Source organism: Anser anser (genome assembly GCF_964211835.1).
Source record: "Anser anser genome assembly, chromosome: 13".
Lineage (NCBI taxonomy): Eukaryota > Metazoa > Chordata > Aves > Anseriformes > Anatidae > Anser > Anser anser.
Genome location: NC_139734.1, coordinates 17590913 through 17618766, shown reverse-complemented (window position 1 = coordinate 17618766; position 27854 = coordinate 17590913). Strand labels below are relative to the sequence as shown.

Here is a 27854-nt window from a genome sequence, read left to right as displayed (position 1 = left end):
ATATAGGACAAAAAAATAAAAAAAAAAGAAAATGCATCTTCAGTATAAGAATCTTGAGGGTACCATTGGCCAAAAAGCTTCTTAAAAATGCTATATCCTGTGGACTGCTGCACTGCATTCATCTTCCTTTACAGTATTATAGTTTGGGGGTGTTGAAACTTGACATGTTCCCCTTTTCCAAGTACCTGAATGTTAATTTATTGAGGGAAAGAAAATAGCTGGAAGGAGAATATCAACGTAATGTTTTTCCAGTTCCTGGTTTGTTGGTTTGGCTTTCACAGTTTGTTGTTGTGAGGGCCTTAGTGTTAGATGCCACATGTAGATGATATAAACCTTTACTATATTTTTTTTTCAAGGGTAAATTTCTTCAGTCTCACATGGGAGAGCTGTGTGAGTAAATCCCATGAATAACAATGGAATGATGAAATCTTTTTCAATGAAAAAAATTGTCAGAAATGTCCATTAATTGTGTAATTAAAAGAGACATGGCAGAATTTTATGTATTTTACTAATCAAGTGGGATCTTTATTACATTGAAATTCTGTCCTCATATATAATACCTATGTTTACTACCACTATCAGATTGAGATAAGAATGTATAAGAGGTTGTATTTTGTACATTTGTAATAATATAAATTAAGAATAACTTAAAACCCTCCAATACTAAATTTTGCTGAGAAGAATCCAGCAACAAGGGCTTTCCTTTTCTGAAATGCTTCCCATCACTTGAAAAGACTCAGTCTAGGAAAGGAAAGGAAAGGAAAGGAAAGGAAAGGAAAGGAAAGGAAAGGAAAGGAAAGGAAAGGAAAGGAAAGGAAAGGAAAGGAAAGGAAAGGAAAGGAAAGGAAAGGAAAGGAAAGGAAAGGAAAGGAAAGGAAAGGAAAGGAAAGGAAAGGAAAGGAAAGGAAAGGAAAGGAAAGGAAAGGAAAGGAAAGGAAAGGAAAGGAAAGGAAAGGAAAGGAAAGGAAAGGAAAGGAAAGGAAAGGAAAGGAAAGGAAAGGAAAGGAAAGGAAAGGAAAGGAAAGGAAAATATGAATAAGTTTCAAATCTGTTATGATAGCTGAAGTCCAAGTGAATATGATAAGATTTTCTTTTTTTTTTATGTTTCCTACCATAGTCTTGCTGGATCTTTTTTTTCCTGTAAATTAAAGCATCACCTAGTGTATCAGTGATTATGGTTATGTGTTGATTGCACTGCAAGTAAGCATGGATTAATTACTTATATTAATAAAATAATGCAGGTAAATTACCATGTTCTGTGCTTAAATTATAGCTTTAAATTAAATTAACAACCTTTTATTCATAATTCACTCTGCTGATGCACAAATTCAATTTGGCACCAAAGACAGAAAAAGTTATTACTGGATGTCATAGGAATTTGGTTATACAACAGTGAGTTTTCTACATCTCACTTTTATAGTCCAAGCCAGTAGTTGTAGTTGAAAGACTTGAAAATCTGGTCCCTATTTGTTGATTCCATCTGCAATATTCCATTCAATTCCAGATAATTTTATGCCTACACCACAGAAAGCAGATCAAGCAGTTATTAAATAGGAACGAAACTAATCTTTAATAAGTTCTGATACTGTTGGAGGATTTGAAATGGGCAGAGTTATTATGACTCAGAACATCTGGCAGTTAATTGGATCTGTGATTCCCATCTATTTTGACACCTGTTTATGTGATTTCTAATATAACGTGTGAATTTGGGGTGCAATTTCTGTAGCATAAGCTACTCATTAGTAGGACCTCCATGATGTAAATTTTAAGAGCCAGAATATCGGTGAGCATATGAAATTAAAGGTATGATAAATTCTTTTATATTGATTTAAACTTCCACTTTTTATTGATGGGACAGTTTGTATTTTATCAATTAGAGGTTAGCATCAGATTTCTACATGATCTATCCTATCCCTTCAGAACGCAGAGGATACAATCTCTTCTAATTCAAGATTACAGCTTTTCAGCAGAGAAAGTATGTCAGTCTAACACTTTGCAGTCACTGATCTAACATTTTTCATTTGCTCTAAATTCAGTAAGTGAGGTAACCAAATTAATATTTTTTAAAGCATGATAATAGTAAATAAGTAGGCATCCAACAGCATTTCCAGTTCATAATACAATCTAATGATCACTTGCTATACTATTTCTTTCAATTATATTACTGTTTTTACTGGTGGTGGTGAATACATCACTTATTAATGCAATCTATTACAAACTTTATTCTTGTCTTAGAAAAACATAGTTAATTTTCTCTTTGGCCTCTCATGACCCTTGACATGGGACATACCCCTAGTCATGTAAAGAGTTAAGCCTTCTCCAATCTAGAAAATGGATAGAAGCACTGCTAGAAACAAAACCAATTCATCAAATGGCACAGCTGTTCACTGTATGTTCATAATGAGCTTTTTTATTTGGGTGCTGCTTGGTATTTATAGCTAATTAACTCCCTTTTACACCACCCCACAATCTGCATTTAGAAAACAGAGAAAATGAAAATATACCGAATTAAAGCTGTTAAATACAGAGTAAATTCAGTTAATATTAAAATCACTGTAGATGAGTTATTACTGAAGTACTAGAAAATTTTTTCAGGTTCCATTTTTCTGTTACCATCTCTTTATTTATTGTTTTATTTTACTTAAAAATCTGAGTAAAAAGATTTTGATAGGTTGCAGAGACTCCAAAACTAGATATCTTTCTTTTCTCTTTGAAGTGGGCTGTTTTCAAGGTAAGATTAAGAAATTGTTTCTATTGCTAATGTTGAACTATCAATATACAGATAATGTTTTGTAGTACATGGATAAAAATTCGTTTATTACTATAGAATGCTATGAGAATAGTTCTTTTTGTAAGCCCCAAGTAAAGAGCTGTACCTAGTCTTCTGAGGGGATGAAGCCTACAGCCCACTGTGTTTCTGGCTATTTCAAAAAAAAAAAAAAACCAAACAAACAAACAAAAACACTTTGAAATCAGTAGTTTGAAGCAGTTTCAGAAATGGAAAACTGTAACATTATGACTATGTGTAATAAAATGGATAATGATAGCTAATGAAGTAGTCCTTCAGTGTGGATGGAAATAATTTAGAAACCATTCAGTAAAGATCTGTTCATAGAGCACAGATTCCCAGTGAAATTGTTAATATGCTGCATATGCCTTCCCACCAGAAAGTTTAGAATTTAGTTTATACCACTTTAGAATATGCATTAATGATGCTATAGTGTAGATATCCTTCTGCTTCTGTGTTGACATCAGTTACTAGTTGCTTTCATGGGCAGTACCAATTACAGGAAATAAAGAGTTTTCCTTAGCTTTTTCTAATATAAAAACTAGCAAAAGAGTGGGGAGAGGAAGAGTGTTTGAGCATTTCTAAAACAGAGAGCTTTTTTTTTTTTTTTCCTTTTCCTGTAAACTACTGATTGTTTTTTTGTGATTAAATCAATTATTTTGGTTTGATGCTTCCTAAGTATTTTTGTCACAACTTACAATTCTTTGTAATATATATATGTATATTTAATGTAGTTATTTTGGACTAAAGGATTTTCTGCTGCTTTTTAGCCTTAGTTTTTACTGTATGGCCTTAAAAAGTCACCTTAGGGTAAATGCTCAACACTGTTTGAATATATTTTAAACAGTCTCTTCTTGAATGATGTCTTAGAGTTTTCCCATTTATAAAATGTGTGATAAAAGTCTTCATATAAGTATTTTAGAAATCCTTTGTTTTTTAAAGCATTTATTGATCTTTAGGTGAGTCCTTCTTACAATTACAGATGAGATATTGTCATAGTTTTGGCTGGGATAGAGTTAATTCTCTTCACAGAGGCTTGTATGATGCTGTGTTTTGGATTTTTGATGAAAATAGTGGTGATAGAACACCAATATTTTCAGTTGCTGCGGAGCATTGCTTACATAGAGTCAAGGAATTCTCAGCTTTTCACACCACTCTGCCAGCAAGGAGGCTGGAGCTGCACAAGAAACTGTGAGGGGGCGCAACCAGGACAGCTGACCCAGATTTACCAAAGGGATGTCCCATACTAGAAAGACAATACTAAAATATATATGTGTTCTAACAATATCCTATTTGTTTATGTATTTTTTTAATTTTCACTGACTTTAAGCTGTATTAATGTTGAATAACAAATAAAGTTGAATAGCACAATTGGGTGTCCATTCACATAGAGTTTAGGAGCTAGCAGTATAATCCTGCTAGAATGTTAGTAAATAGAAATATACTGTAAATTTTAGTAACTCGGTGCTAGCATACCATAGATCTGCCAGTCTGCAGATGAGAACTTCAGACCTTCAGAACTTCAGATCTGATGTTCAATCAGCAATCATTAAAGAAGCATTTTTACTGATTTATCATCTGGTATTCAATCAGAATATATAGTTCTGAAAATGTAAAAAATAAGTGCCTTTCATAAGCTAGTATATTGGATTTGATTGTAACTTTAGTTGAAAAACCTTATCAAGAAGATAGGCATGAGGAAAAATGTATTGTCTCTATAATTCTCTCTGGAAAAAAAACAACAATGAAAAAAATCTCAATGTGTAATTGTAAACACTGAATTACATAGCAGTTAATTTCCAGCAGACTTCAAATACCTCTCTCTACTTTCATTTCAGGACTGATGAGTTCTTTCACTAGGCTTCAAGGTATCAAATCATGGAAGCACTGACAATGTCATCTTAACTTAGAGGATGACACACTAGAAACATACCTCTCAATATGTACTTGAGTCCTGCTGGCTTGTGTGTCTCCAGTGTGTATCACAGTGGAAGGGAATTGGTGTTAAACTCAAATACATGCCTGAAAAGAGTCTTCAGAAGTGTGTATGTTTCTATAGTCTAAAGGCTATATATAGAAAATAACCTGTGTGTATAGCCTACTTTCCTTCACATGGGGAGACTTGTGAAGGGTGTATGGTGGGAGGGAGAAAATACAGAAAAGCAAATAGAACCAAAAGGAATACATTCCTTGCTATCTTCATTTGTGCCTGATTTGATATAAATTACTGGAAAAGCATGCTGACATTGCATGTGTGTTTCTTTTTTTTTTTTTTTTGATTATTTTCTGAAAATGAACTGTTACTATTTTTGCTTTTAGTTTCTATATCTCATGCACAGTTTTTACTTAGCTTTCTGATCACTGTCACTTGTTATTCATCCCTTTCTATCCTCCTGCTCACCAATAACTTTGTGCTGGCCAATTTCAACCACATCTGACAAGGAGGCATGTGGTCCTACGAAGGTCTGCAAGACATTGGTTCAGTCATGTATGGACTCCGAAGTAATTTGTTTTGCTTGCCCGTAACTTAGAGGTAAAGCTTCTCCAAGAAGCAGCAGCCAGATAATCAGTCAATTTTTGTCAAGCTGCAAACTAAAAAATAGCATGTTCCCTTCAGCAGGCTAAGAAGAAATATATTAGTATATACAGAAGGGAATGAAAGTTTAGGAAAAAGTTTGAATGAATGAGAGTTTGAAGAACTGTAGAGGGATTGGTTGTAGAGATGCAAGGGAGCTGAATAAATCAAGTGTGATACATACTCGTAAAAGGCCAAATTTTGCTGGCTTTGCTTCTCACACTGTTTGTTGCTTGTCCTTTGCTCTGCTCCTGTTCACAAGAAAGTAGAAGTAAAGAGAATCACTAAACGTCACTTCAGCTGTGAGATTAAAGAAGTAATTTCATAAGCAGATCGTTTTACTTAACCTATCTCCTCAGAATAACATTTATCAGACTTTTTCTTGTCTTCTGTTCTTATATTATTTTTTAAAAAGAACCAAATGAAATGTCTTAAAATTGCCACTTCAGAAGGAGTCCTAAGGCATCCATTTCAGAGAAGATGCTTAGAGTAAGGGTTACTCAGACATACTCCAAGTTGCTCCTTTCTTTGTGAATGAAAATTGGGTAGATAAGGAAACAAATTTGATAGCTAAAGAAACACCAAAACACTTAGAAAACCTGCCAGGGTTTTCCTTCCAGACTCTGACCCTTGTTTCATAGCAAATTTCTGGGTAGGTTTCTGAACGTGCCTGTGTATTTGAGCACATTTTTAAGGCTTTGCATCAGATGGAGGAAAAGTAGTCAGTGACAAGATTTGCTGCGTATATATTGTATATAATCTGACATTTTCAGGACACGTATTTTAACTTAACTAATTTATACTATCAAGCCACATTACTTAAAGTATGTGACATCAAACCATCTTAAACTTGTGTATATTTAGTTCTTAATTTTATGGATCTAAAATTGATCAATTTTGTTCTGCAAAATTTAATCTTCTTTTCTCCTTCCATAGTTATGAGTCACTATTGTAATTTCTGTTAGCTTCACCTTTAGTCCATTTCATGTCTGGATGAGTGCTCACCTTCTGCTGTCAAGCCCCAGCTCTTTCCTTTTGTATAAAGTCCAAAAATAATCCATAGATGGATTAAGCTGTAAATTACATTACTCTCTATATCTAATTTGGCCCCTGTTGTCTATTCAGAAGGTATAAGAAGTCTGACTCACTTCATCACATCTCCAGGAGGGGGAGGAGGAAAAATCAATAAAAGTACAGCACTGCTATTGAGAATTTTATGCCAGATATATGCATAGTAAATAATTGCTGTTCCAGAGGAAGAGGCCAGTGTCCTTTGACTCAGTGTCTTTTGTGGGAGTATATGACGAAACCCATGTGTTATAAACCTCCTTGTGAGATTACATAACTGTCTCTCTAGTATTTCTGGCATTTGGAAGCTATGTTCTGATCTTTGTGATTATTATACTCTCTGATATATCTGTTAACTGAAGTACAAAATATATCAGAACATTTAAAAAAAACTAAATTGGTGGAGCAGGAAGAGTTGGGTACAGAGCAATTCAAATTAGGAACATCTAGTTCTTGGTCAGCAGTAGGTTAGCAAATGGTTGAACTGATATGAGGATTAGTATAAATGAGAATTTGCAAGTAAGTTTTTAAAAAAAAGTTGGCTAGTGGAAAAACAGCAAGTAATCAAAGATGTGAGATGGCAATAATCTGGGAGATTCTCTGATTATACATTCCATAACAATAAAACAAAAGCTTTTTAAAAACAAACACATTTATAGATATCTGTTCCCTGTAACATCCCACCGAAGTATAATATGTTTGGATTTCCTTTAGTTTGAAATTTCCTTCTAGTTTTATAATCTATTTTATTTATACTGCCCTTGCTTATATTGGTGAATATTTAAATTGTCTTACTGGTATGCAGGATCAAAATCAAACTTTGACTGTTACTGTACGGAAATTCCTACAAACAAATTATACAAAGGGGTATAAGCATCAGACCATTTTTGCGCATTTTCTGGTCTACGTGCAATAACTGCCTCTGTCTTGCTCTGCAGCTGAATTGCTTGACTAAGTTCTGTGAATATTGATCAAGCTGGTTTTGTTCTGTACTTTCAATGCTTTTTTTGTGGTTCGTAACAGACAATAAAAATGCTCACTGGAGCTGTTTACATGCTTTAACATATACCAAGAACAGCAGAAACCCTAAAACGTCATTCTTTTTATGATCAGTGGTTACCTACACCATTATGCTTGGATGGGTTTTAGAGCCAATGTCATCACTTTCCACATTAAAATACATACATATTAGATAACAAACTAACAGCCAAAATCTAATGTGTAATGGAGTTCTTCTGAAGGGATTATGTCTCCCTGTGTAAAGTACATGCCCAGTAGCTATGGTTCTCTATGTAAAATCACCACAGTATTTTATTGGAATTATGTTATCTTTTTTTTTTTTTGAAATCATTTGTTTGCGATATATTGTTGATTTAATTTTTGCATAAAAATTAGTAATAAATGTTAATAATGCCTACATTTATGATGGGTTAGATTTTTCTTAAAGAGTTGATTCTTCCAGCCCAAGCCATTCTACGATTTGCAGATGTAGAGTTGTCCCTGTTCTGCTCAGTTAATTGGATTGTCTGGAGCAGAAAGAATTATCTTTGCTACTAAAGGAGTGGACATGTGAGGACACTTTCTTTCCTTAGCTTCTTTAATTTTGTGGAAAATAATTTGCACTTGGTGTGAGATGACAGATCGGAGTTTTCCCAAATACGTTCTGGACAGCTAGAGCACAGTGAAGATTTAAATCATGACATGCATCATGAACTTGACGTGCCTATTTAGAAACATTTACTGTTTTATGTGAAAACATTATATACATGTTAATAACATAACTTTGTTGTTGTTGTTCTTAAATACAGAACATTCTGGCTTTATCAGCAGTATCCTGGACTACATATTTTTCAAAGAAATACCCAGCTTTATTTCATACTACCTATTCTTGGGCAGCTTGAAATTGGATTTGTTGGATGGAAGACATTATCTAGTTATAGGATCTCATCCTGATTATATCTTGTTAGAAACTATCACCACATTAATCAATTGTTAGTAGAAACAGTAGAGTTTTGTGCACATGTGCAATGCCATCATTAGAAAATCCTGAGGAGAGAGGAAACTATTTGCAGTGCAAACACCCTTCTGGTAATTTAGTTTGAATTTGCATGCTGCTGATTTTGTTCTGAGAGAGAATACAAGTGAAATAAATTTGAGAACACCCCAGTTGTGGAATAGCAACCACATACTGCTAAAATTCCAGAAAGAATGGTGGGTGATTACTGAAGTTGATTGTAGTCGGCTGAATACGAGCCAGCGGTGTGCTCAGGTGGCCAAAAAAGCCAACAGCATCCTGGCTTGTATAAGAAACAGTGTGGTCAGCAGAACTAGGGAAGTGATTGTCCCCCTGTACTCGGCTCTGGTGAGGCCACACCTCTACTGTGTTCAGTTTTGGGCCCCTCACTACAAGAAGGACATGGAGGTGCTTGAGAGAGTCCATAGAAGTGCAACAAAGCTGGTGAGGGGTCTGGAGAACAAGTCTTACGAGGAGCAGCTAAGGGAGCTGGGGTTGTTCAGTCTGGAAAATAGGAGGCTCAGGGGCGACCTTATCGCACTCTACAGGTACCTTAAAGGAGGCTGTAGAGAGGTGGGGGTTGGTCTGTTCTCCCACGTGCCTGGTGACAGGACGAGGGGGAATAGGTTAAAGTTGCTCCAGGGGAGGTTTAGGTTGGATATTAGGAAGAACTTCTTTACCGAAAGGGTTGTTAAGCACTGGAATGGGCTGCCCAGGGAAGTGGTTGAGTCACCATCCCTGGAGGTCTTTAAAAGACGATTATATGCAGAGCTTAGTGCTATAGTTCAGTGGAGGACTTGTTAGTGTTAGGTCAGAGGTTGGACTAGCTGATCTTGGAGGTCTCTTCCAACCTAGATGATTCTGTAATTTGGGGTTAAATATGCTTGAAAAAAGTGCAATATATAACTGAAGGTTGAAAAGGCAAGCACTCGAAAATTATTACATAGCAAAAATTGTTTCCAGCACAACCTTCTTTGGGCTTCCTTATTTGGGTGGTTTCTGATACACTGCAATTGCACAAATATTCTGTTTTTAATACAAAATCCATGCTTTGTCCTGCATGCTGAAATAATTTAATTCACCCAATGAACAGAGGTTCAACAGTTCATTTAATCCTATTTTTAATTGCTGGCTCCCTGGCCTGACTGGCTTACTGGATACCACTATGGCTTTGATCTGAGGAAAGAACTGTTAATCACTTCATTGTCTTTTAAACAGTTCTTCTCAATGCAATGTATAGGCACTTTTCAAACATTAATTAATGTACTTTCATAATGCCCCTCTGAGATGGGAAGGTATTATTTCCATTTCACACTTGAGGAAGTGAAAAACAGAGTCAAAAGCTCTGACTAATTTCAGAGAACTTGGATTTTATATATTTAAATCAATTCTCTGAGTCTTCACAGAAAAAATATTAAGACAAGACCCTGGGGTAGGGGTTACGGGGGGGGGGGGGGGGGGGGGGGGGCAGAGAACACAACATATATCTACTGATTTCCTGTGAAGAAGTTTGCTTTAAATAAGTCTCATAGAATCCAGTTTTCCAGTACCATTCTCAAATGTCCAAACTACATCTTTTTGTTTTTCCACCCCTGCATTACCCTACATCATATGCTGTATATCTTCTACTTTGTTCTATAAATGAAATTAAAGCCTTAAAGATAAAAACTACAACTAATTCTACCTTTGAGCAGGTTTACCTTATGCATTGAGTCACCAAAGGGGACAGTACTTATATAGAGAAAGTGGGACGGGAGGAGGAGGGGGGAGCATATGTTCATATAATTTAATACTTCCTTGTTCCAAGGACATATTTCATATTTTATAAACTTAAGGTTTTAATAACATTTTGTGGGGGGTTTTAGGTCTTTTTTTTTTTTATGTTGTTTGATGGTCTCTTTCAGAGGAAAGGGAAGGGGTTCATTTTTGTGTGGTTAGGTATTATCTTTTTTTTTCCAGGTTGGCATTATATAAGTTTTGAACAAGCATGAAACTAGGTAAGCCACATCAGCCACTCAAACAGAGCAAATGATCAACAATAGCAAGCTGTGATTCCTCATTTAGATCAGTTCCAGAAGAGCATGTTTTTTTTTTTTTTTACTGAAGTATCACATCCATTTCTGAGAATAGAGGAGTATTGTGATTGAGAAATAATGGGTTCTTTCAGCCTGCATCTCCTAGCATCTTTCTTCCAAGAGTCCTTTTCATCTTGGAGAATCTATAAGCTGTCTGCAGTTGCAACAGCAACCTGGGCAAGTCATTAGCATATAGGAGAGGTTACTGTTCTGCAGTTCTGCATTTAAATAATCAGTCAATTTTTGTTGCACCTTTGAGGGAATTTTCAAATCAGTATTTCAACTGATGAATAGTTGCTAACCTCCCTCCAGCACCAGTAATGTGAAAAACTGGGTAAAGAAGACTAATCAGATAAAGTTTTGAGTCTGCATACATAGTGGAATTCTAAATCCATTTTTATAATTTTTTTTTTTAATACTTGAATAAGGATTTGAACTCATTTAACATGGTGACAAAATCAAATATTCTCTTCTAGATACATCTCTTAAGACAATGACTAGACTTGTAAATTCTTTACCTTCCATCTTTTATTTATAGCACAGCAAACTTTGATTCTATTTTCTGAAAAAAGCATCCTTCCCTGCTCTAACCCAAATCCCACATAAAAACACTGAAGCTGTTCATGAACTGAGTTGAAAAAACAGACCTGAAATTTAGGATTGCGTTCATGGATTATATCAACAGTATATCAATGTAAGAATGCCAGGTACAGTAAATACCAGTTTGAATGAAGTGTATGTGGTTTTGGAATTGGCAATTCAAAGACTCTACTATCCTTTGTGATATCCAGCATTGGCCAAAGTAGCAAACTCTGTCATATGTGGCGGTACGTTGTTAAAGCTCTGGACTGACAAATGAAATTTAAAAAAAAAAAAAAAAAAAGGCACTTAATGGTGCTTTTCTGTTTTAATCTCTTCTCCACTGTTTTATTATTATCATATTATCTGCTAAATCTGATTTTTGGATAATACACTACTTACCTGTTCTTCCTCTTTATATACTTTTCCTCAAATTCCTTGCTTTTTTGTAATAGTTCAATTTTTATATAATTGATATGTACATACATATATATCACAAGATTTACACTTCAGGGCTTTATTTCACCAAGTACTTTGTTTTGAGGCCTCTGGAATACTAGTGCTTCTGACTGTTTGAAGAAAGCAAGTTCTAAAATTAATCTTTCAGAAAGAACAGGTTAATAGTTTAAATCCTCTTAATTTAGCTTGGTTCTGGATCAGATACTTGGAGGGTTTTTTCTACTTCATTGTCTTTTTTTCCGCTTGTATTTGAAGTATTTTCTTTGTTTGCGCTTGAGGGGAGGAAGTGTCCTTCCAAGGTTCAAGAAATTTATTTAGAAATTCATACATGTAGAGGTAGTGGTGTGCTGACTCAGAATCATAGTACCATGTTTCACATGAGTTGGAAAATGCTTCTGTGAAAATGAACTTACTGTAATAATAGGTTAGAATTGGAATGTGTACAAATGATGGCCAAGATCTTTCTGTCTAGTTTTGGTATGATGATTCGGGGGGGATGGAAATCCATCTTCCTTGTTTTTTTCTTTTAAATATTTTTCCTGGACAAGGTATCTCAAACTTATGAATCTTTAATGTATTAATCATTTGTTCTTTGTCAAAATACTTAAGAATGGCAAGAAAAGAATCCATGACAAACATTTTTCTTAGGCATGACAGCACAGTTCTTAATTAAAAAATAATAATTTAAACAAGGTAAGAAACCATAGACAACCAGTGAAACAATTTTTTCATCAAGAGAATGAGAGAATTAAAATACAGTCTGTGCTATCATTTGAGCTTTTCCTCCCACTTATGACTACACAATTTGTTCATTAATTTTAGATAAATAGCTTGTAAAATTCTTTTAAGGATGTACAAAGCCTCTTTCTTCTTTGTCCACCTTTACTGGAGTTATTAATTATACACTATCTGTTTAAATTAAAACATTTCCTACTAATTAAACTCTTCCAAAGATAAGGAAGTACTTTTGTATTTATAGATCATGATTTTGGGGTGTAAACGATCAGATTGCTTTCAGAACAGAGGGAAACCTGTACTGCTGTGCCTTGACACATGGATAAAAAAAAAAGCGTCTGTTCAAAACAATAAAACTGCATTAAGGAGAACTGACATAAATGTTCAAAGTATTTCATTTGAAAAAAAAAAAAAAAAAAGGAATTACTTATCCAGAGTGTATAAAATATTATTTCTTATGTTCAAAATTCTCAGCTACTGCTATGGCAGCCTTCAGTGCCACTGTTCTAGCTCCCGGGTGTTTCTCCCCTCAACGTCTACTTGCAGTGAAGATGCAAATTGCCCAACCCTTTCGCCATCCTCAGAGAGGACCTGCTGGTGCACTGCACCACTCCTTCTTGCTTTCATGCCAAAATGGTGTACGCATGTCTCTTCCTGACCTAAAGTTTTCGTATGGACAAGAAGCATGGATGGATAAGGCTCTGCTGTGTTCAGTGGATCATCTATGCCTTAATGTAAAGATTCACCCTGTTATAAGTCTGTGGGTTGTTTTTTGTTTGTTTGTTTTTGTGTTGGCTCTCTCTTCCCCCCCTCCCCAGTGATCAGAAAGGCACACACACCTTCTCACAACTTCTAGACTGGGCAGAGGTTCTCAAGTGTCAGGTAACTGACTGCTTTACTTAGCAATTATATCAGTATACCAGGTTAAATAATAGTCCGTTTCTCTCGGCCAACAAGCTGTCATTTTTGTATGATTTCTGTGCAATACTTGCAGCTTTTATTTAAAGTTAAAAAAAGATAAAAATCAATATTAATGCTCCAATGTGTACACACATTAACAGTAACAGACTACATATACAGTCTTTGCAAACTAAAATGCATAGTTTAAGTCACCGTGAAGGTGGTTCAAGCTTTTGCTTTGAAACTGATTCAGTATCTACATACTCATACAATTAAAGCATCTCATTTGATAGGTGACTTGTGAAGTCATAATAATAGTCATATATAAATGTATTACTACTCCATCAAAGCTGCTCAGCTAAATATTTAATAAAATTGTGTCTGCAAATACTACCGAAGAAAACTGATTACAGAATACTTTTGTCGTATTTGCTTTAATCTAGTAATAATCTTAAGAGCAATACTGTAGTCACAAAACTTACTGAGAACTCAGATTCTTCCTAAAAACACTTGGTTAATTCATTCTGTCATTATCTCCCATTTAGTACATCACTCAGGAGTAACTGTCTTGCATGTTTGCTCAAATATAAGCGAGTATGAGTTCACGTGCAAGACTGCTCAACTGGCTTGAAATACGAGAATACGCACAATCCAAGTGAATGGCTGGTATTCCAGTGATCCTTGTTTTCTAACCAGTTGTCTATTGTGAATTTAAAGGGGGGGAGAGGGGGAATCAACTTAATTGGGAATATATATACATAAATGCAGATAAATATAAAGTTGTTCTCTTTTTGTCTGTTTTCTCTAGAAATTGAGGTAGAGTCAAATTTTCATCATTAATACAGACTAGTACGTGGCTTCTTTTACAGAAATGTATTTTCTCCTCGGAAATAATAATAATATTTTTGGTTGTTGATTTATTTTTATTTTTATTTTTTTACTTTTGTGCCTGGAAGGGGTAGAAACTCCCATGATGATTATAGTAGAAGTTTTATTTATTAGAATATTATTATTAGTTTTTTTATTTATTCATTAAAACTAGTGTGCATTTACACTCAATCTTCTCTTCCTAAAATGGAATAAACAATCAAAAGCTTGACAATTCTTTCAGTGCTGAAATTCAGGATGTAAGTAAACAACTTCTCTGGGTGGTTTGATGGTGGCTCTTTCAAAGCATGCTGAGCATCAGAGGTGTTTTATTTGCCTCTGGGAATAATAAATAATAAAGATTTAGATAGGAGCTAGAATGAAATGCTACCCTAAAAACTGGTATTTATATTTGTATCACATTCATGATTGATTTAAAAACAAACAAACAAAAAAAAAAAAATCCCAATTATCTACAGGGATTATCTTTTAGATTCTATTTATCACTAAATACAAATGATTACCTTTCTAAATCTTCCAACAGCAGGTACAGGGAACATTAGAAACCTTTAATGGAGGTTACTGTAGAAACAAGACAATAAACAGTAATTGCATGAGCTGGATATTTTTTAATCTGTAGAAAGCATCCAGGTAAACCTTTTTTTTTTTTCCCCTTCCCCTCTCTGTAAAACATACATGTTTTCATCCTACTTCTGGTTGTATTTATGGATAGATAGCATTAGAATGTGATATACATCAGTGCACAAATTTATAAGTACTGGAAGAAATTAATACTGTGTACCAAGAACATTTCCATAATTATGCTTAAAGCACCCAGTAATTAGAGACACTCTATTAATAGTGTTACCAAAATATGCTTTGACTTCTAAAGAAATTTCAGATTAGTTTAAAACTTCAGAATCCCCAAAGATATGAGGAGGCAGCTAAATCTGTACTTGATACAGGTCCAAAACAATCTCACTTCTACACAACCAGTCTTTAAATTCATTAAAGAAAATTCTTTCGAATTAAACTTACAACACATAAAAATGAATCTAAATGAACTCATCTGTTAATGGAGATGTTCTCCCTGTTTGCTCATAAATACAAACTCTAACTTCAATGAATGTTTCTGACAGAACTATAGAGTTCTACCCTGTATGTTTTTTACTGTAACAGATGTCATATAAGCCTTTTACAGGAAAAGAGCATAATGTGTCTTTGTATCAAAAATTGCATGATATTAATGCTTTGTTTTACAGATCTAGTCTCTCAGAGATGGTGTGGAGAACATGGATTGATATTTATTTAATGCTTTTAGCAGTTCTGCTCATATGTTATCCTGTTGCATTAGGGGGGTTTCAAATTTTATATTATTATCATTATTATTTTACTGCTGTTTTTATCTTTGATCTAAACAGGGGAAAATTTCTAGTTCAATCAACTCTTCTTCGTGGGCTTTTGATAATCATTGGATGTGCAGAACAACCCTTCACAGTATTCGTTCCAGCAATATACGTGAAAATTTTTTATTCTCTTGCTTTAATAACTCAGGTTTGGCTTGCATATATGTTGTTAGAAGCCTCACCTTGTCAAACGAGTTTTTCTTTTCACCTGAGATTTGTGCGGCCTTTTACTATAGGCACTTTTAGGGGAGACAATCATCATTGCTCCTTCCTGACTGTCTCTGCTGGATGCTTTGATATTCAACACAGGAGAACGTGTATGCTTGTTAGGATGAAAAATATTTGTCTCCTCTAACCTAACTAAATGAACTTACTTGGCTTGATTCCTGTTTTTCAGTATGTAGGTTTAGAAAATTTTATTAGGAAATTTAGAATAGAAGACTATAATGTTTTTTTTTGTTTGTTTGTTTTTTTCTCCCTATCCTTTTCTCCCTATTATTATAAGTCATCTTTTCTTTTTGGTAATTTCAACGAGTCATGCTGTGAGGTTTGTTGGTGCCGGATTTCAATTGCTGTATTTCCCTACCAAATATAATCTAGTTTTTGTTTCCATTTTCAAATTAGTACCTTATAGCCTAAAAAAAAAATATATTAAAATAAAATCAGGCATGGGGCACTTAAACAATTCTGCCATAACAGATTAGTACTTGTGTTTAGAGGCAAAACTGCCAAGTATCTCAATTCTGAATTCTACTGCTTTTGTTTTTAAAAATAGTTCTGTAAGTTGACAAAAAAAAAAAAGTTAGAAAACATTAGGAATTTTCTCTTTCACCTGATATGTTTTTACCAAAAAAAAAAAAAATCTGTCTCTATATCCACTACTTTTTTTGGTTGTTTGTCTTAAACTTTTTCATGTACTTCTTTTCAAAAGTATATAAAACACTTTCAAAGTCACCCCAAGGAAAGCTCTAGGTCAGAGGGAGGGGACACAACATTTCCACTTCTTTTTGCTTCAGGCTAAGTTAGCATGACTGGTCCATCCTCTGACTTAGTGGGCAAAGTATAAATCATGTACAAAAATGCCAGCTGAACTGAATCTTCATGTCACTTACTATATATTTTTTAATCTTCTGTCTGTATCATCTTCAGAAATTCTGACATAACACCATAACGCTGTTGGAAGTACTTTTTTTTTTTTTTTTGGTTTAAGTACTAACGTACAAAAGACAAAAAAAAAAAAGATGCTAGGTTTTTGCACTGTTTTGCAAGGTCAGGTTGAAACCTGAAACATGAGAATTTCTATTGGTTTAGGTGCATCTTCTAGACAAGAAAACCTAGGGAAGACCTTCTGAAGTACCAAGGTCAACAGAGCAGTGATATTCCATCAGCCAGTGGAATTTGGGTGCATCTTGGATTTCAGACATTTCAGAGACAATATTTCCAAGACAGCTGAAATCCTAACTTCTTTCAGATGAATGCACAGGTCTTTCATTTCGGGCGCACTACTGGGAGTACGTGAAGTCCAAAACACTAAAAACTGGTTTGTTGACATCAGATGCTTGCTGAACAGAGAAAAAACAAAATTTACTCACCCTTCTTTCCCTCTGTTTGTTGAGGTAATGTTAAAGATTTTTACTCTAGAAGAAAAAAAAATCGGAATTAAATATTCACTTCTAAATAATCAGATCCTCTATGATAAAAGTGGATTAGAAAACAGATATGTTCTTAAAACCCATTAGTTATTCTATAAAATTAAAAGGACTTCTGTAAGTAGTGTGTTGCTTATAGTGTATATTCTAGCATTGTAACAGACAAATTTAACACAATATATATTTTACTCAAAGTACCTTTAAATATTTTCTTTTTTTGATTAAAAGCTTAAATTAAGATCAATAAGATCTTAATAAGAATATGTAAATGAATTCATCGTACTCAAAAGCAAATTTACATAAACCAGGCAGATTTTATTCCAGTTTTGACTGTAATGAATTATTTGATTTGGATTTTCATTTCACATCAATCTTGCAATGATCTGTTTTTCTTGGATCTATGAAGATGCAAACACCTTTCTAATTCAGGCATCCTGTTACTGTACAGAAATACCTTCCTCTCTCCAATGACTTTGGAGGGCATTTAGGAATCTAATGCTTTCCTGAGTGCACTTAAAATTAGACTTTTAATATATCCTCTGGTAATTTTCTAATACGCTGCTCAATATTTTGTATGTTGATACAAACCTCAATACTATAAAAATTCAATAATATATTTTAAGAATGAAAAATTTTACTTAATTATAAAACCAAGTGATTTCACTCTTTTAATTTGAATTAAATTTTAGACAGACTTTTTGTGATTAGAAAGACTTGACAGGTTGGAATTCCTCACAAGATAATTCTGTTTTATGACCACTTATATTGGCAAACGGTACTGTAATGGAAAAAGAGTAAATGGAAAATTTTAAGCCTCACTACCAACATTTACAATCATGAAGACTTCAAAATGCAGGTTGGATGCTGAAACCATGAAATGCATGTAAGGCTGCAGATGGCTGCAGTGTCTGAGTTATTCTGTGAATGCAATGTGACTAGGGGCTACCATGAGCAGCAAAGTTACAAACGTGAGTTTTGTGGAAAGCGGTGCCAGATATTTGTGAACTAGTGTTCTGACGAAATAGAATAGCATTTCTGTTTTTGACAATCTTCATTGTCAAATCTTCAATCTTCTTGACTGGGTCTATAAGGCAGTGTGTGACGCCCAATTTTCCTGTTATAATGGGAACCTTCTAGTGAGAGTAGGGAGCTCCTATTGGGAAAACCTAGTGGTGGTAATGTTGAAATTCCACATATGAGGAAAATATAAAAAACAAGTTTAAAGAGAACAAAACTAACTGTGGCTGACCTCTGATGTGGTGCAATAAATAAAGACTGTTACAATGTGTGAAGTAGTCCCTAAACTCTCTTGCTTTGCAGGTTTCCTCACTGTGAAAATGCTATTCAACTCTGATTCAGTGTTCAAGGGCTTTTGAGACCTAGAAGTTATAATTATTAGAGGGAATGATTCTGATTTTGTACCAAAGAAATACACAATGTTTATCTGCTACTCCTTTCACATTCAAATATTCTATATCATACTGAAAGGTAAAAATTTGTGTGCTCGTTCACACAATAGACAATGAATTAAACCACAAAAACCTCTCTCTCAACCTTCACTGTTTCCTTTATCATGACTGAGATTTTTAGATTATGCTGTCATGTTTTGCTGTTCTTCCTTACAGCATATTCCATGCCTCATTTCCTCCCCATGTGCTTTTTTTAATGTATTCATCTGGTACCTTCACTAAACTTTTTTTTTTTTTTTTTACTTTTGCTTCTTATGCAGGGTATCTTTTTGCATCCCATTCTCATTTAGCAATTATTCATTGTATTATTTTCTCTTAATGATATTGTCTAAAGAACAGAGCCTTGTCCTTCCTTCCAGCAAAGTCTCGTCCACAACAGAACAAATATGAAGTCACATATTTAATGATTACCCCAAATACTTTAGTCGCCCCCAAAATACTTTAATCATAAACTGGAATATTTAATGTCATTGTGGGCTAACATATAAACATGATACAGTGTGTTCCATAATAAAAGTATTAGATCATATTTGGGGTCAGACAGGAAACAGAAACTGGTACTTTTCAAATAACTTGTTTACATTGTATATTACATAATATTATTTTTAAGAATATATATAGTTCCTCAACTACTCCTGAGAGATTTAAAACTAGCCAGCTATAGAATTGAGATTTTGCCTGGTGTTCTTTAGTCTTGTAAATAATATAATACTCCTTGACTAAATCATTTTATTACTTCATAGAAGGGAGCATCTGGATACAAAATAAAATAGCATTTGTCAATATTCTTCAATTTTCACTACAGAGAAATAAATGAAGCCTACAGTTTCTGCAACTGTACTTTCAGAGACTAGTTTCCAGGATCTCCCAGACAGTCCCCTTTCACTCTCTTACTTTTTTAATGTCAATGAGATGTTTTGGTTGTTGAATAGAATCTCGTTGATTGTGTTTCTATTCTTTGATAGAATACAGACCAGATATCAGATTAGAGTATGGATGTTTTACATGTAATAAGTAAACAAAAGTGAAATTAATATACTATAGAAAAGCCAATACTGACTACTCAGTAATGAAAATATTAAACAAGGGTATGATATAAGGGAAAAAAATATTATATTTGAAGTGCAACCAACTGCTAGGATGTAATTTAATCATTTTAGAAATTGCATTAATATTATGGTAGAACTTGTATTATAAGACATTTTTAATAATAAAAAATCATAACACTGATTTAGCAGTGGTGGTTATTGTGGGATGACATTACAAGAGCATTGTTAAAGAAATAGCTTTAAAGAAAAAAAAAACTTGTAGATCACATAAATGAACAGATTTTCTATGAGTGAATGAACCTTCTCCAAGCTTTTAAGATGTCAGCCACCAGCTTTTTTCAGTTACTAAATACGAAAGTGTTATCGTTCTGGTAATGTTACAACAGAGTAAACATAATGTACACTAAAGAACAATTTTCCAAACAGCCTACATTATTTCTGGATCCAAAATATTTTCCAAAATAACAACTGAAGTTCACAAATTACAGAGCAGGAAAGGCAGTTGGAGATGCATTTTTGTAAGAGCAGCTCTGAACCATTTAAAAGCTCAAAAGTTGGTCTGAACTTCCATTGTAACTTCAATATAGGTATTTAGCTAGAAAAAGCAATTGCAGAATTTTCAGACCAGCCTATGATAACCATGTATAATTCTTAACGTTGTATTACTGATATTACTTTAGACCTTTTATGGAAAGATAAGCATTTTTGAAGTTGTCATCTCTTCTTGCTGCCACAGCTTCAGTTGTACCATGAGAAGGAAATCGAAAGGAAAATAAATATTCAGAGAGTCTATTCAGCATTACTTTATTTATTTATTTATTTATTTTTTAAAGGCACCATTCTATACAAGAAAACATTTGGGGTATATGAAAATTTGACTGCTTTTAGAAATTACTTTAACAAACAAGATACTAGAACATCTGATGAGTAGTATATATAGACAGTACAAATTGAACAGCCGAACCTCTCAGTCAGACCCATCTTTCTTTAAATGAGAAGGAAGGAAGCACTCAGCTTTTCTGTAGGAATGCACAACTCACAAAACAAAGCCACGGAGAAATGACGGTTGTCTTTTCAGGGGAATGCAAAATATGGGGTTTTGGGGTACATGCTATCCTGTGCAATTGGGAAGGATTATGACTTCTTCCGTATCAGGTATATAATTGGCCAAATACACAACGGAAATGAGGCACTCTGAGAAAAAGGCTCTTCCAGGTAATTTAGTGTTGCCATCCCTTGTCTGTCGGGTATTACTTGACATTGAATTTTGCAAAAAGCCAATGTGTTCTGCTTTTACTCCAGACTATCATTTTATGTCATTTTCTTCCAATTTACTGTTTATTAGAACATATTTTAATTTGATCAAACATAGCGTATTCTTGTTATGGCATCTTGGAAACTCCACATACAGGCAAATTTGCTCAACAGTATATCACAGGTATCACTGGTATCTGTCTTCACAGACCAACGTACCTTAACACTAAATGTAACAGCATACGTTGCATTAGTTTACCATAAATCGTTTAAATATTCTGGCTGGTAAGATAACGATCCATTGTAGAATCCTGCCTCTTACACTGACTGTATTGGAATTCAGTAATTTCCTCAGAACATTTCTCTCAAGGACTAAACAGGATGTCTATAGGGCTATCATTGAATATTAAAGGACTGAGAAGAATTCTAGTACAGACAAGATTTTGTACTTCTTGAGTTATGTCAAGGTTGTGAAAGTACTCAGTATAGCAGTCAAGACAGAAGCTCATGATGGAAAAACATAGTAGCTGCTATCATTTCTTCTGCCACCTTCTTGAAAGTCTCATTTGCCTTTCGAGTCTAATAAAATCATCTTTGTGTTCTGGAAATCAGTAAAAGCAGAGAAAAGCTTGCTGCAAGTCTCTCAACAAAAGCTTGTCTGTTTGCTTATATTTTCTGTAGAAAACTCACCAAACTAACAAGTATCACGAATAGTCACATGCTGTAAGATAAATCACTGTTAAATTTCATGTTATGTATTCAGTTTAGACATAACTTCAGGTCTGCTGTAGACCAGGAGCATGTGGATCATGCGATGGTTATCACAAAAAATGAAACAACAGGAAAACATCTAAGGAGAAAGAATGCTCAAAAGCCAATCCAGCTTTGCAGTGCAGGCGAAGGCATATCTGCATTAGGTAGGACGGTGGATCTGTGACCTCAGACTCTTACTATTTTGTCTGTACTCTTTTGCATGTCGTGCTCCTCAGGTTTCCGCTTAGCTCTTGATCCTTATTAAAACTAATTTATCCATGTTCTGCTTGCACGGGGTAGGGGATTGGGATATTTTTTATCACTAAGGATGACTGGAAGCCTTCATTCTCTGCAATGGGTCACCAAAGAAAATTTGATTTGTGAGGTAACAGCCTCTTATTTTTTCTATCTGGAAAGATTTTCATCATCTTACTATTTCTGAGGAACTCTGACATGTAACAAGTAAGAAGGAGCATAGAGAAATCACTTGGTCTACCTGACAAGCTGGTAACGTTCTCAAACTAGTCTATTATAATCACCTACAGCTGTTTAGACATCAATCTAAATGATATTCTCAAAATGTGGTTTCAGAAAAATTCTTTCTCATTCCTTTTTATCCTTTCAGCCTGCAAATAGATTATAAATGGAACTGCAAAAGCAGAATGCAGCAGTTTATACACACTTAGCAGAAATACTGAATCCTTCCTGTGAAAGGATTAACAGCTGTTAGGTCAGTATTTGTAGAAGCATATCCTATTTTTACCCTGCTCACAACTCAGCTGGAAGCTGAAGTTTAACTTGATTTGAAACAACCAAATCAGCATTTGAATACAAGACTGACTTACATAGAGAGCAAATAATTATATTTAATAAGCACATGTTAAATGAGATGTTGGATGCTTTGTAGGTTGGAATACAAACAAACTCTTAAGAGAAGAATAACAGCAGAATTGCTTGTTAACTGCCATGAGAAGCAACCTTACATCTGGAACTCTGCCTATTGCTCTAATTCAGAAAAAAAGGTAAAGCACAAACTATTTTTTTAAACATATATTATTTTAATTAATCTTTGCTCCTCTCTAGTTTTAGTGGGGATAAGGAAAAATATCAGCGTCTTTGTGTATATTTAAGAATTTTACATTCTCTAACAACTTTATATCATAGAGTTTGTGACTAATTTTGTCTGGCATTCGATATTTACGGATTTTTAAAATTTTAAATTATGAATTAATGAAGTTGAACTGCTATATTCTAATGTATATTGATGGATTATAGGTATTTACTATACAAGTTTTAAGAAGTATCTTCTGTAAGTTTTATTTTGTACTTAGCTACGCTCCATAAGCTAAATACATTTTCCAAAACTAACCGTACTTTAGATCTGAATGAACTCTGAACTCTCTCTAGATATAATGCTCTTCCAAACTCCAAGCCTGTAAAGTATTCTTCACTTAGTTATGCTGTGAAACATAGAAAAAAGAATTAAGCCTATGTAAGGCCTACTACTAATAATCATAACCTTTTTGTTGTTGTTGTTGTTACTGATCTCTAAAACTTTCAGGTTTCAGACTTAGAGTGTGGTACCAGAACAGTGATTTATTTATTTATTTTTTCTCTCCAAGAGAAAGAAATGGATTTTCATTCTTTCCCTGAGGCAGGGCATAGGTTCTAGCTTTGATAGTTTCTGGCACATAACATGTATGGGATCTTCTTGAAAGTCCTTAAATCCCTGGAGTAGTCCTGTTGACTACTGTGCACAGTAACTTCCTCAGCAACTGCATCTGAAGCAGACATAGGAGGAAAAAAAATGTCCACACAGAAAAGAAACCAATAGATCATCATATAGATTATGTTATTTCCTGTCAAAAATGGAAATAATATTATATATTCCCTCTTTAAAGGCTTTTATGAGTCACTGTGTCTGTTTCTTATTTTATGAGTCATTGATAGGAGAGAGATTAATTAAAATGTCCTTGTCTGCTAAAAATACATAAATAGTATATTTGTTCTAAGTGAAAGGATCAGTAAAGTCTAGCATCATTTGTAAGTCTGTATATGTTTCCAAGGACTCTTCAACATTAACATGAGGGAGGGAAGTAGAAAACATCTCTATGAGATCTGAAAAATGGCAATTTTGTCTTCATGTTTTTCCCCATCTACAGTAGAAACAGAAGCTGCTACATATAAAATGCATTGACACAACAAAAAATAAAAAGTAAATAAATACTAATTTAACATAGGTAGCTTCATTTAACTGGGGGAAATTGTGTTTTGTAAACAAGTATATAGCTAATTATAGCTAATATAACTTTCTTAAGGCTAGAATAGCAAAGTTTAGGTTAACATTCACCATAAAAGGAAAAAAAAAAGCACTAACACTGAAAAAATTTAGAAAAGATCTAGCGAGAGCTTGCTATAACACTTCTGTAAAGAAAGTTCTGTAGGATGTCTTTTTTTTTTTTTCCTGAGTCAAATGGAAGAAATCTGATAAAGCTTTATCTAAGTGTTTGAATGCCTTTTCACATTCCACAGTTTAATAGTACCAGGCCTGTTTATATCATTTTTCCTCTTAATAAAATAAAATAAAGTTGTTCTTTGCTGTTTTTCATATGTTCCCTAAAGATTTTCATCTTGCAAATATAAGAGATTAATTATTTCTATAATGGAAGGCTTAGCACTCCCATGAGTAGGTGTTTGTTTTTTTTTTTCTGTTTAAAAATCATCATAGGTATAATAAAATTTGAGTAGTTCATGACCAATGCAGATGCTTCACAAATTACTGGAGTGGAAAAGAAAAAAAAAAAAGAGAGAGAGAGAGAGAAAAGAAATCCTTAAAAAAGAGAGGATTAAAAATTAAACTAAATAAAACTGGTGCCATTAATGGATAGTAGCATTCAGGGCAAGGCCACTGAGAATAAATTAAATGAAAAAAGCGTAATAAGCGTACTACAATAGCTGACACCTAAACAACCTTTAATGTTTTTGTGGTTTTTCCCTCTAACTTTGCAAGAAAGGTTCAGGAGGGTGATTACATAACAGCCGCCAAGAGAATTTTTCTCTACTGCTGCTAAAGTGTATTGAACACTTTTCTATATACATCATATTCTATATTGGCAAATGAATTTGGATTTCTCTGTTCTCATTTACATCAGTGGAACTGTTGCCTTCAGACAAGTAGGTTTTAGATCTGTGAATGACAGGTCTGTGCCTAGCTCATGAATAGAAAGGTATGTGACATCAATACTGTGCATCCTATTATCTATTTCTTCTAATAACTTTGCATTCGTTTTGAACAGAAAGCAATACAACTTTAATGGAAACAAGGAACGTTCCAGTGCTCCAATCTGGAGAAGAGCTCCCCTGGACAGATGGAGTTGCTTGTCTACTCTATTCCTGTCGGACTATAAGGCTTTGCCCTCCAAAAGCTGCAAGAACAGTCTAACAAGACACAACGTTTAGTGTGGGGATTGCAAAGCTTTATTTTTCTAATTGTTTTATATTCATTTCCTGGTAATATAGGAATACTTTAATGACTGTGAGACCCATGAGAGAGTCTTTAAGCTACTCTTGTGTTTTCTGGGTACTTCACAAGTTCCCAGCAGAATTTAAACTGGGTCTGGTAAAGTAGACATTGAATGTTCTCTCCCTTTTTCTTACCTTTTAGGAAGTAACATCAAACTGCCTTTTAAAAAATGATTCTACATTTATGATTCAGTGCAGAACCGCAGCCCTAGGGCCAGCCAGGAAAAGCTCCTGTAAATCATTCAAAGCAGGGAGACAATAACACCAATATTTAAGGTCTGTGTTTAAATTAGTTATGTTTGTAAAACAAAAGCAGTTGTGTCTGATAGAGTACTAACATTCCAACATATTTTTGACCTCTCATTTCTCACTGTAGTCTTTGCTCAATTTTCATCACTGTTCACTGAACAGCTTCGTTTTTACTTACATATTTGATTTTTTTAGAGTATTTATAATTAAAGTAAATCCAGCATGCCATAGTAGTAGACTACAGTCTTGCCATTGTGGAACAGTACTCTACAATGCTGAATTTCGACTTCATAAGAAACTATTAAATTACACTTAAGGATGTGGTTTATGCTATATCTAGTCCAATTTAGCCGTGAGTGATACTAAAAGACGTGGTCCTATCTCCAATTCCTCTTGCCTGTATATTCCCTCCATTTAGCAATCAATCACATGTAAAAACATCAGAAAACTGATTTAATGACCTCCCTACCCACCAAATACTAGTTTTCCATGAGGTTACTAAACTGACTCAGTCCATGCCACTGAATCTAATGCACTTCAGCTGTTCTGGAGAACTTTAGTTTATCTATCACATTATTTCATTAATTTATAATATTTTGTTACTTTTGTTTATATATACTGTGCAATCATGCTCTAAACTAGTAGATTGTTAGTAGGTTTCTGACCCCCCCCCCCCCCGCTAAGTCTTTGTTATTGACACTGTTAACCTTTCTTGAAACCTTGGAAGTAGTATGCTGCATTTTTGTCAAGTATTACTGCTGGCATTAGAACCATTTCCTGATTTATTATTATGTGTCAGTTTAATTAACATGCTGTTTTACTCCCTCTTCCAGATTGTTAATGAAGATGTTAAATAAACAGGACCAAACAGTGATCCCTGCAGAGCTCCACAAGACACCTCCCACCAACTTGATACATTGCCATTTTTCATTACCCTTTATTTGCACTCAGCCAGACATTTTTAAATCCAAGCGACAGTACTCCATGTCCAAGCCAATTTGAATTAATTTTGCAAGTTAAGATTCTGTAAGACCCTACATCAAGTGTTTTACTCAGACCAGATATATTACACATGCCTTCATCCACTAATTTTCTAAAGCTATCAGAAAAAGCAATCAAGCTTTGAAGATTACTAGACCCAGCCAGCTTTTTGCTGGTCTATTCACTTACAAAACCAATCCTGGCATTATTAAAGAATTGTCACTCCTTTAGCCGATGACTGATTTAAAATAATGTATTTTTCTAATCCACTGACTTCCCAAAATATAATACAGCACTGATTATTCTTCCTAACTTTTAGTTTAGGGCTATATGGTATGTGGACTTATGTTTTGATTGACAGACTCGTGTTTTTCTTGAAAAGGATCTGTGATTTCTGTAGCATAGCTTGTGTTTATTTTACCTGTTTCCAGCTGTTAGATTGTATAAACGGTTATTACTTACTCCCAGTATGAAGGCAAGTAAGTCCTACAAAACCTCTTTAATCATATCAGTGAAGAAACATCAGACTTGCAGAAGGGACAAAAACACAATATGCAAGGTCTAATTCTAGACATACTAGATTTATTTTTTTTTCACAGTCAATGCCAGTCAAAATAAACTTTCTCTTCTTATTTAACACATTCCTTTCCCCTATATTTTATTGCTTACTCATGTTATAAAGCGTTGTGCCTAAAACTTCTAGTCAGTTTGTTTTTTTCTCTTATGGCACATCCATTCCTTATTGTACTGTCTCCCAAATCTGGCCCCATTCCTTTAACACTTGTACCCTTCCTAACAAACTCTTGTTGTGGTACTGAAGCAGTGTGTTCCAGATGAAGCCTGGGGCACAGAAAAACCTGGTGACTTATTTCATTTTACATGTAGACTCTTTGGTAAAAATGGGAATGTTTCAGATATAGTGAAGTATTCCTCCTAAACACCTAGTCAATATGCTAAATATGAAGCCATTCCTTTACAGATGCCCTTACTAAAGACTCTTTCTTATTCTTGCTAGCATTATTCAAATACAGTTCCTGGTGACCTCTTAGATGGGGCCCAGTTCTACCTCTAGTTTGCTGCATTTTTACTGAAATGGGTCCAAACAGTTTATTATTGTGTTTCTCAAAATTCTTCATACTGCCAGTCAGCTTTTTCAATGTAAAATTTTCAAATTAAAATATTATACTTACAAAAATACTGCCTTTTTTTTTTTCCTAATAACTTCCATAAATTTAGGTCACCAGGATCATACAATAGGTATATTGTTTATTAGTTTTTTTTCTTTATTTACTAAATTCTATTTATCAGATTAGTAGTATCTTGATTTTATGTTTTTCAATACATAGTGGAATGATTACATCAGAATGTTTAGTTCTTAACTCCTTTGCATGCATGCATGCGTTCACGAAGGCAGAAAATACATTGATTTTCTTCCCAATGATAAGAGAAACAGAGGTCATAT

At 34.2% G+C, this 27854-nt stretch overlaps 1 long non-coding RNA gene across 1 annotated transcript; it reads left to right on the top strand.

Annotated features, from left to right (window-relative positions):
- The first annotated feature begins 910 nt into the window (after window positions 1–910).
- On the top strand, window positions 911–27581 carry LOC310881073. The gene is made up of 6 exons (XR_014572111.1): window positions 911–2731; window positions 21651–21804; window positions 22548–22662; window positions 24937–25100; window positions 25305–25438; window positions 26245–27581. It is a non-coding gene; the product is annotated as an uncharacterized lncRNA (long non-coding RNA).
- Window positions 27582–27854: the final 273 nt, after the last annotated feature.